At 38.1% G+C, this 10,879-nt stretch overlaps 1 non-coding gene across 1 annotated transcript; it reads right to left on the bottom strand.

Annotated features, from left to right (window-relative positions):
- Nucleotides 1–3,908: 3,908 nt before the first annotated feature.
- Nucleotides 3,909–4,015, bottom strand: LOC139180041 (U6 spliceosomal RNA). The gene has a single exon (XR_011564389.1). It is a non-coding gene; the product is annotated as a U6 spliceosomal RNA (small nuclear RNA).
- Nucleotides 4,016–10,879: the final 6,864 nt, after the last annotated feature.

The raw sequence follows: 10,879 nt of genomic DNA, 5'->3' as shown, positions 1-10,879 counted from the left end.
CTATTCAAGATCTGGGCCTTGCTTGGACATAATCTGTCATTCTTGCCAAATGTGTGTGGTATTCTGGGGATGTGGACAAATCTCCACAGGAACTTGGCTGAGACCTACAGATATATTTTTACCTCCAAAGGCAAACAACCAGGGCATTAACTTGCTCTGCCATTTAGCACTTAACATTGGAACCATAGTGGACTAGTCTAGAGTGGTCCTTCATGAGCTCAAATTAGAGAGCTGTCACTTGCTTTTTAGGCTTTGATTTTTTTTTTTTTCCTAAGATTTACAGAGAAGGAAATCATAGAAATTAAAGCTGGATGAACCCTCAGTGATATAACTGCTTTGTTTAATAAATTAGGAATTCTTGATCCAGGGAGACGTACACAGGATAGAAAGCCTGGAAATTAATTAGCTCAACTCTTCTGGGCTAATCATGAAACCACTCTGAGACTCAGTTTACTCATCTGAAAATCGATGTTATTAAAACCACAGTAACTTGGAAGTGTTATTTAGATCTCAAATTCCCAGATCCAACAGACTATGAATTTGTTATTCTATGAAAGCAGAAAATTTAGGTGGTTTTTGCTGTAATTCTTCATATGGAACAATGGAGTTTTAACTACCTTTTTTTTTTTTTTCTTTTGCTCAAATTTTAAGGATTTAGGCTACCTTAGAAGAAAATATGCTGAATCAGAGGAAAGAGTTCAATAATCAGCCGCCTGCCATGTCTGATTTGATGAGCTGTTGGTACTGAATAATATGAAAAACAGAATATCCCATAAAGTAATACTGCTGACATCTGCCCTTGTCTTCTCTGTTCTAATAAAAATTGGAGGATGGGGGAAGGGATGATGGATAGCAATAGATATATCACCTTCAAACAAGAATTGATTCTTTATATGTTTATAAAGAGTAGGCATGGCCTAAAAATATCTGCATGTAATAGAGATATTCCTTTGACAATTGTCTGGACCATTACTATTGAAATCATCAAGTTCATAAAAATAAGGAAAGGAGAGAAGGAGAAAAGAAGAAAACCAGGGCATGCCTTCTTTTTTTTTAATACACACAGTTTTGAAATGTATGTGACAGTTGGTCTGTTCTTAGAGATAACAAAGTTGAAGCTACCGGTGGCTATTTTTGCCACAACTTGCTTATTTTGCCACAACTAGTTAAAAGTAAAAATTCAGACCCCAAACTACTGCCTAACTATGTGGATTATTCACTTTTTAGGAATACCTTCTTGTTAGTCAATACAAGTCTTTTCCCAAATTGTTAGTTACTCTGGTCAGCCAGACCTGGGACCTGGCCCTTATACGTTCCCATCTCTCCAACTCTGCACACAGCTCCTAGTCTCTGTAATGAATCTGATCAAACAAAACCTGTTTCCTGTGAGAGGTCTCTTCTGGTTACCCGGCTCTCAAGGGCTCTCCCATTTCTAAACTCCAATGGCACTTTTCCTTCGGTGCTCTTCTATTGACAATATTTAGTTCTCTTCTCAGTGGTAAGTTTCTTATCCATTTAAGCACACTGACTCTCGAGAGAGGAGTCTTTAGAAAAGGCGGCACATGGCACAGCTTCATCACCAAGCCCATGGCATACACATGTCTCTCCATTGCTATCTGAGACAACAGAGACTTGTGTTCTAGCGTACAAAAGGGCACAGTTTAACAATGGGTCTCATCCTTCCATTCCACCATCTTCTCATGCTCCCTAGAAACTGATCCAAATTTTCAAAGAGGAAGAAATGAGTGCCATATCTGCAATCCTTCTTAATTCTGCCTTTAATGAAAACTTGGTTGAAAATTGTAAAGCTTTTCTTTTCCTTCTGTCTTTTGAAGACAAACACCAAATGGAAAAAGACACAGGTCATACATATTCACCTGTTCTAGTCAATGATTTAAATATAAACACTTAACAGACTAAGGAGCAAAAATGAGGGAAAGCATTGATTAGTGAACCTTGTACATCCTGTTCAGAGATCAAAGGGACCAATGAGCAGGGATCAAAGTTGGGGGGAAATACAGAATGTAGCACCCTTGTGAAGTGGCATTTCTCACGATGTGTATGGCTTAATCAGAACCACTCTGTTCAGCAGCTGCAGAGGAAAAGGAAAACACCCTGAAAATTATTAATTAGGTAAGCTTATGCTCCGTATGCTTTTCATGACATAGAGTCATTTTCAACAGCTTGTGCCAACTTTCAGTGGAGAGGTATTTTTGCAGGAGGGCAACCTGTGTTGCAGGTAGGTTCCTTTTAGAAATGGACACAAAAGCTCATTGTCACAGCAGCTACACAACCACACCTAGTTTGACTCAGGTCTGCAAAAATCCAATACGATGCATCCTGTTTGGAGCTTCTTCACACCACAGGAACCAGTTTCTTAGTACTCCATCTGTGAAAGGTTAAAAAAAAATTCCTTAAATCTATAGATAGCCAACTCGGAAAGTTACAAAGACTTAAATGTTTGACAACTGCATGGTGCTGTTTAGTTTTCAAAGTACTTTCGCACAGAACCTTTCATTCGCTAGTTACAACCTTACTTAGGTAACTTGCCATGAGGCCACACAGTAGGTAATTAGCACTTTCTTCCTGGTCTAAGCACGATGATACTCTACCTGTGCTAGGTCATAACATACAATATTTCATACACAAGCAAATGGCTATGTTTGAGAATTCAAACAGTAAGAACTTTGGAAAGGAGCAGTAATCAATGAAGGAAGTAGAATGCTTGGATATAAGCAAGGCATTCAAGCAGGATAGTGATAGAAATGCATTGAAAACTGGTTTCTAAGGCCATACATTTTTGGCTCTGTGCTGACCTCTAATACGCTTTGACTTGTCTGATGATGAATTTCTCCGTAGTATGTATTAGTTTGATCTAAGAGAACGGAGATGTTTTCTGAGGCCATGGTGTTGCAGTTACGGTCATGCTGGTGGCAGTCGTGGCTCTACGGTCCTGCTGTTCCACAGGACAAGTACAGGAATTAGGATTACCCCTGGCCCCTCTGCAGTGGCTCCTACAGAGTGAAGTCATCAGAGATATGGTGGGATGAGTGTGAGTCTCTATGCTCAAAAAGGTGACAAGCATAAGGATAACACATGGCTCTTTCCCCTTTGTTCTCTGTCCTGAAGAATGTACACCAGCTGCCTCAGCTGGAACCTATTAGTCCAGGAAGTTAGACTGTCCCTAGAAATTCCCTGTGGATCCATATAGATTGTCTGTGGCTAGTTTTTACCCTTTCCTTTTTAAAATTCTTTATTTCAATTATAGTTGAAAACTTATTTTGGGGCGATGATTTAGTATATCCCAATATCATATCTATTAATGTCCCTGCTTTCCCTTTAGTGTCCAATGACATTGACTTTCAATATTTTGTCATTACTTTGGTCAATTTTTTTTTCAGTTATTTAAAATAATTTTAATCTAAATTTTGAATTTTTCATTAATCAGTCCTTTTTTCTGTGACTGAATGTTCTATATTTATTTTAAAATCTCATTTGTTTTATTAATTTTTTTGTCAATCACCTATGATGTCAGATCATTTATCCCTTCTATATCTTATCAGAAATATGATAAGATACTTTAGACATGTAGGACCAATCCACCTTTTTTTCCCTTCTGTTTTCCTCCCAAATCTGTTCCTATTCAGTAATGCACACATTTTATATTATATAAAATTTGAGTTTTATCCAAAAGACTTATGAGCCAGTATTTCTTCCCCCTCTTAAAAAACCTCAAATGCAACTTAATTTTTCATGTTCTGTGCTTTGTTATATGGAGATCTGACATTATAAGTATTGGTATTCTTCTTTTTAAAAATTTAATGCTTATTTTATATTGGGATATAGTTGATTTATAATATCGTGTGTTGCCTCAGGTGTACAGTAAAGTGATTCAGTTATACAAATATTAAAATATGGAGCACTTCATGAATTTACATATCATACTTATGCAGGGGCCATGCTAATCTTTTCTGTATCATTCCAATTCTAGTATCTGTGCTGCTGAAGCAAGCACTGGTATTCTTCCAAATTTATTAATTCTTATTGGTATTACTGGATACTTTGAAATATTCCTTAGAAATTCCCCCCAGCCTCTTCGGGTGGTATTTTCGATTCCCAGTTGGATCAAATGTATTGTACAGTTGTCTCTGTGGGCTGTTACTTCTTGAATCCGTGCTTCAGAGAACAGCACACTTCAGTATTGGCCTATTGATCCACTGACAGTGTCAATCACTCTCCAAATACTTATTTTTCCCAAATATAAGATTTTCTAGAATTTAGAAGTGATTCCTCCTTATTAATCTAATCATTTATTCATTCAACAAATATTTGTTGAGGGACTTTTGTATGTAGGTTCTGTAGGAAAGAGCTCTTCTCTTGAATATTAGATATAGTCTTTATGGATGTGCTCTCTATGCCACTGACTTTCCAGTGGGGGCATTTCTTTGTTCTCTCTTCCTCTTCTGTGCACACTTAAAGAGGTGCTACAGGGAAACAGAGCTTCTACTTTTCTTCCAATTTCATACCACATTCTTTTATTGAATGTTCTTTGTAATGGATCTGAGTCCTGACTGTGTAATAAGAGTCTTGGTTTCCTAGCTTTCCTTCTGAATTATTATTACCTCCATCTACTTAGGAAGTCATCCTCTCTGATAAACCAAAATGTTGAGAGGTCCACCCCACCTCTTCCAGCAATGTGGCCACATAGCTGGTATTTGCCACAGAAGGAAGACAAATGTAACACATTCCCTTAAACTGTTTGGAAATAAGCCCCTTGGTTTCTATATATATATTTCTTTTCTTGGTTAGTGTTGAATCTCAAATAGAATTAGCAAGCTTTGTCACTCCCCTTGATAGCTTTTCCTTAGATGACCCTCTAAGTGAACAATTCTCACCTATTTGGTTCAGGCTTTGATCTTCTGGAGTTATAAGAGTTTGCTTTATGTATAAACCACTCCCTTCTCCCACTATCCTGAACTGTTTTCCTCCACAAGGCAATGCACAGTTGGTTGGCAACTGCCAGCAAATAACACCAATTGCCACCAAACTTCTAGCTCCTCAGAGTAACCACTAGATTACAAGAAAATTGCTCACCTTTTCCAACCCACTAGCTTTTGCTGCAAAGACAGTCTACATTGGTCCATTACTAGATTCATTGTTTTAAAATGGCAGCCCATAGAATGAAGAGTTCATTCTATACTGTGGATGGTTGAGATCAGGTAATTTCAGTATATTAGAGACAGAGTTTAAGGAAAATTAGGGAAACGGCTAATACCTTAGTACTTGTTATCAATCTTCTTAAATTTTACCTTGGGAAATTTTTTCTAAAACAAATTTCTGTTGCTTAAATGGACATATGATTCACTTTACAGAAACACTGTGCATTAAGAACTCAATAATAATTCATTGATAGTTTCTTTGAATAAGCATTCAACATGTAATATCGTTGAGAGATTTTGTCAAAACATACCAAGTTCAAACTATTTTTGGAGAATCAAAATCACCAGCAGGCACTGATAACTAATGAAAGAAGGTATAATAACGTTCCTTGCCTGAAGGAGTCAGAAATCTCAGATTGTTTTGTAAACGTGCCTCCCTTTCTCCGGAGAAGGCAATGGCACCCGACTCCAGTACTCTTGCCTGGAAAATCCCATGGACAGAGGAGCCTGGTGGGAGGCAGTACGTGGGGTTGCTAAGAGTCGGACACAACTGAGCGACTTCCTTTTCAGTTTTCACTTTCATGCTCTGGAGAAGGTAATGGCAACCCACTCCAGTGTTCTTGCCTGGAGAATCCCAGGGACGGGGGAGCCTGGTGGGCTGCCGTCTATGGGGTCGCACAGAGTCGGACACGACTGAAGCGACTTAGCAGCAGCAGCTCCCTTTCTCAGGTTATATACTGAAGTGAAGTGAAGTGAAAGTCGCTCAGTCATGTCTGACTCTGTGCGACCCCATGGACTGTATCCACGGAATTCTCCAGGCCAGAATACTGGAGTGGGTAGCCTTTCCCTTCTCCAGGGGATCTTCCCAACCCAGAGATCGAACCCAGTTCTCCTGCATTGCCGGCGGATTCTTTACCAGCTGAGCCACAAGGGAACCCCAATACAAGTGGCTCCCGATTGTATCTTTCACTGAATTTTATCATCTAATTGTGTCTTTGTTTCTCACATCTTTTGGCTTATAGTCTCTCCCACCAAAGAAGCCTACTTAGTACCCATTTGAATCTACCTTAGCATTTTCCTCTATGGGATCTCAAAGGGTTGGACACGACCAAATGACTGACATTACTACTACTAGCAATTCCTCTATTATAATAGGAAAAGTAGATCAGAACAAATTAGGAGAGAGTTGTACTCATTTCTGCAGCAATCAACCAAGGCTATGGATAATATTGTCATTTTTGAGCAGAGTCATATGAGGATTCAACTCAACCATAATGCAGGATACAAGTAAAAGAATAATGAAAGACTTTGGTTTGACATTTGAGAAGAGATTTAGTGAAAAGCATAGTAGTTCTTTTGTTTTCTGTATAGTCATGATTGCATGGGTGTGTGCGTGTATGTGTGTTTCTGCGTGTATATCCAAAGGCATAATTTAGTTTAGGTCTGGGACATTAATGGTAAATATTATAGAGCGAAAATTTTGACTTCATAATAAGGAAACATATTTTGGCAATCATATTTCCTGGAAATGAAGGAGGCTGCCTCCTAAAGTAGTGAATTGTATGTTTTGGAAGATGCTGAAGTGGATTCATAGATCCATAGCTGTGCTGCATGATCTCAAAGGTCATCTACCAGTTCCTCCCTACACACACACACACACACACACAAACCACTAACTGCTTCCACACATCTTATTCTGAGAAAATCTAAACAGTACTGGGACAATAGATGGTTCTTACTAATTGGATAATCATGATTATGATGTTTTGTGTTTTAGTTATTGCTTTTTAAAAGAAAGGGTTGTATATGTATAAAATATCAGTACTTCATTCATGTTTGATGGAAATACCCTGATAATCTGGAAACATAATTATTATACTACTTCTTTTTATATTCTAACTCCATAGGACTGATTTTAAGAATATTTTCTTGATCTTTCTACCATGGTCAATTCCCATTTGACTATTTGAAATAGATATTATGTTGAGTTAATACTTAAGTCTATTATTACTATGCTGATAGATATTCCCTGCTACATTCATAATTTCAGTTTGCAAGAAAATACAAGTGACTGTCCTGATATATGTCTATTGTACCCTGCAGTTTTGTTTTTGTATTTCAAACAACATAGAGTCCCAGGTTTCCTTCTCTGCCTCAAGTCTTATTCAAGGCATCTTCTATCTCTTTTCCTCTCCTATTTCTTTTATATTTAAAAAATGGCCTTTCAGATGTTTCCTAATTGCTTCTTCTTTCTACAAAACCAGTGTGAGGAAAAGAAAATATGTGTATTATTGGTAACTAGCATGCACTTGCTGATCTGATGGGCTTCCCCACTCCCCATGAATAAAGTTAGGGAGCAAAGTAGATTTTTAACTGAGACCACAACTGGTCTCCAGTTTAAGTGATCTATTGGCTTGCCCTGCCTTTTAAAATTGTTTTGCTTCATTTTAAACTAAAGTAGCCCTTACTGACAAAGTCAAGCTGTACCAAACCTCAGGCCAATTAAAACCACCAGGACACAAACTCACACTTGGTATTTGTAAAAGGGACTTGGTTCTTTCAGAAGAAGATTTTGAGTATTCAATTTAATATTTACTAGGAATGACACAGGTTGTCTGCGGAAGTACCTGCAGTCCCTTCCTGCTTCTGCTGTATCTTTAAGAAGGAACACAGGGATGAGCAGGTTTTAGTTTGGCAGATCATCTCCTCTCCTCATGGAAAGCTGGGGGAGGAGCCCTTCAATGACTTATCAGAAGTTTGCTCTTGGACTTTTAGGTCTGAAATTATGCTTGTTATATACACCATTTGGTTAAAATTTACTGTAATTTTTTATGAGTTTGAGTTTAATTACTCCTCAGTGTGTGAATTATATTCTTTGTCTTTAATCCTAATTTATTAAAATACTCTTTAGAAGGTATAGTTGAGCAGCAGAAACATTTCATTTCATATATCACCATTTAAAAAAAAATAATGTATTACCGCATACATACATTTAATGTATTACCACATACATACGTTTAATACCAAAAAACAACACTCACACACACACACACGTGTGTGTGTGTGCAATGCAGGAAATGTGGTTTCAGTCCCTGGGTTGGGAAGATCTCCTGGAGGAGGGTGTGGCAACCCACTCCAGTATTCTTGTCTGGAGAATCCCATGGATGGAGAAGCCTGGTGGGCTAGGCTCCGTAGGGTGGCAAAGAGTTGGACACAACTGAAGCAACTTAGCATGCACACACACACACACACACACACACACACACACGCATACATACATATACACTGGAAAAAGAAATGGTTACCTACCCAAGTATTCTTGTCTGGAGAATTTCATGGACAGTGGAGCCTGGTGGGCTATGCATGGACACCAAGAGTTGGACACTACTGAGCGACTAACACACACACGTGTACATACATTTATATACATGTATACACACATTTATATATATATATGTATATCTGAATCACTTTGCTATTCACCTGAGGCTACCACAACAATGAAAAGTAAATATACCTCAATTCAAAAAATTGTTTAAAAATGGTAAATATGTCATAAGAAAAATGCAAACTTAAAAAACCACTGAGTGAAGTTGGAAGCAGATCCTATCCCACTATGAACCTGTGCCAGAATCTTGGCTGCAGTCTTGTGAAAGGTGTGGAGCAGCAGGGCTCAATTAAGCTATTCCTGAGTCACAGAAAGTGTGAGAAAATAAATGTGTTCTATTTTATGCTTCTGTGTTTTAGGATAATTGGTTACGTAGTGATAGTTACCTGGTACAGACTATATCCTCAACCATGTTCTTAGTTATAGCTTCCTTCAGGTCTCCTGAGAGGTTTTTGTTTTCTGTACCTTTTAAGCTTGAACATGCATCCAGGTATAACTTCATCCTTATAATTTCATCCCTGTAAATATAAAACTGTATTTATATTCTTGATATGTTTTTAAGTTTTTATTACCACTGCAAGTGTTAGATATATTCTGAATTACTTGCTGACGGAGGCACTGCCATTGGACATGAAGTACAGTAACAGATCATTTTTCTGATATTCAACTCTTTGGAGATGGTCAGAAAAGGTCCACAGCCGAGACTGTCCTTAATTACAGTTTATGTAAAGCCTCCTCTCTGGACCTTTTTCAGTCTTACCCGCTGTCCCTCCCCTTCTCCTTTACTCCTCTTTCTGCTTCCTTACCTTCTTCCTTTCTTTCCTTTCCTCCCTCAATTAACAAATATTCACCTAGTGCCCATGATGAAACAGGTAATATGTAAGAGTCGGGGAGCTGTGGGTGATGAACCTAACTACATACGATCTCTGCTCATGTGCAACTCGTAGTCTGTCGGGAGGGTTGACTGTTAATCCCATTATTGTTTTAGGGAATGTTTAATAACCAACTGATATAAGCATTCTGAGGAAAAGCAACAGATCCTAGAAGTTAAGAGGGAGGGCTCTGAGTTGCCTTGATTTGAATCCTATGCCCAATGCTCCCTAGTTTTGTGATTTTGTACTTGTGCCTCAGTGTCTTCATTTGTAAAATGAGAATAATAGGGTCTGTAAAACAAGGTTGATGTGAGTATTAAATAAGTTAATTCAGGTAAAATTCTTAGAAGAGAATTTGGCGCATAGTAAGTACTCAGTAACTGAAGGATACTTAACAAAGGAATTTGACCTTGATGTAGGTGTGGAAGTCCTTCCTGAGGAAGTAAGGCAGGAATTTGAAGCCTGAGGTGTAGCTCCTATCTCTAAGGTCATAGTGGATTAAAAGAAATTAGTGGACAATTCTCACCTGTTAGTGATTAATTTCCTAGCCTGTAGAGTGATAGTAGATAACAGGAGAGGAGATACAAGCTATATAAACTAAGCACAGGAACAAAACACATAGAAAATTCTGAATTATTAATATATTACCTAATGAAATAAGGCAGAGGCTGTATATTAGCCTTGCAGGCATCACTATCAGAATAAATTATTGTCTCAATAGGGTACACTTAGTTACAAATGACAGGCAACCCAGCTCAAAACCAATATGTTTCTTGCGTGACACAGTTATAATAAAAAGGGAAAGAGAGACACAAATGCAGAGAAAGAAAAAATTTGATGAATGGTTTGATTTAGCTACTCGATGTCATTCCAGGCTGGTAGTCTTTACTTTGCTCTTTTCTGCCTTCTAGTCTGTAACAGAAACCCTAACAAGGTGGTTTCAAGGTGGTTTCGAATATGGCTACTCTTACAGTTGAACTGTGGCTGTTAAGTCCTGGTAGCTAACTTCTGGGACATCATCGACTATATGCAGAAAGATTTAGGAAGTTTTCGCTTAGAAATCCCAAGGAAATACCTTCTGTATTCTCATGGGTCCAGATGGAATAGAAGCCTGACTGTGAAATGAAAGTGTGGGGATAGCATGGTATAATACAGATGCCTGAGATCCCAGCCTCCCATCTCTATGCCAAAGAAGGTGGGAGTGGGAGATACAGCCCCCCAAGCCTGGACGCCATGCTATTTGGGAGAGTGGGGCATACATTTTAGGGCATAAATCCTTGGGGATGTACTTGTAATGTCATCACGCTAATGTCCACAATGATAACCTTGAATTATATAAGGAAATATATGTCAATAACAATAAATATAATTCAGGAAAAAAATCCATCTGAATTGCTTAAAATTTTGCTTAAATGTGGGAACATTTTAGCTAATTTAGATATTCACATAAGTGAAATATT

Source organism: Bos indicus, chromosome 26 (assembly GCF_029378745.1).
Source record: "Bos indicus isolate NIAB-ARS_2022 breed Sahiwal x Tharparkar chromosome 26, NIAB-ARS_B.indTharparkar_mat_pri_1.0, whole genome shotgun sequence".
Taxonomy (NCBI): domain Eukaryota; kingdom Metazoa; phylum Chordata; class Mammalia; order Artiodactyla; family Bovidae; genus Bos; species Bos indicus.
Note: the sequence above shows the minus strand (reverse complement) of the source record. Positions and strands in the feature narration are given on the sequence as shown.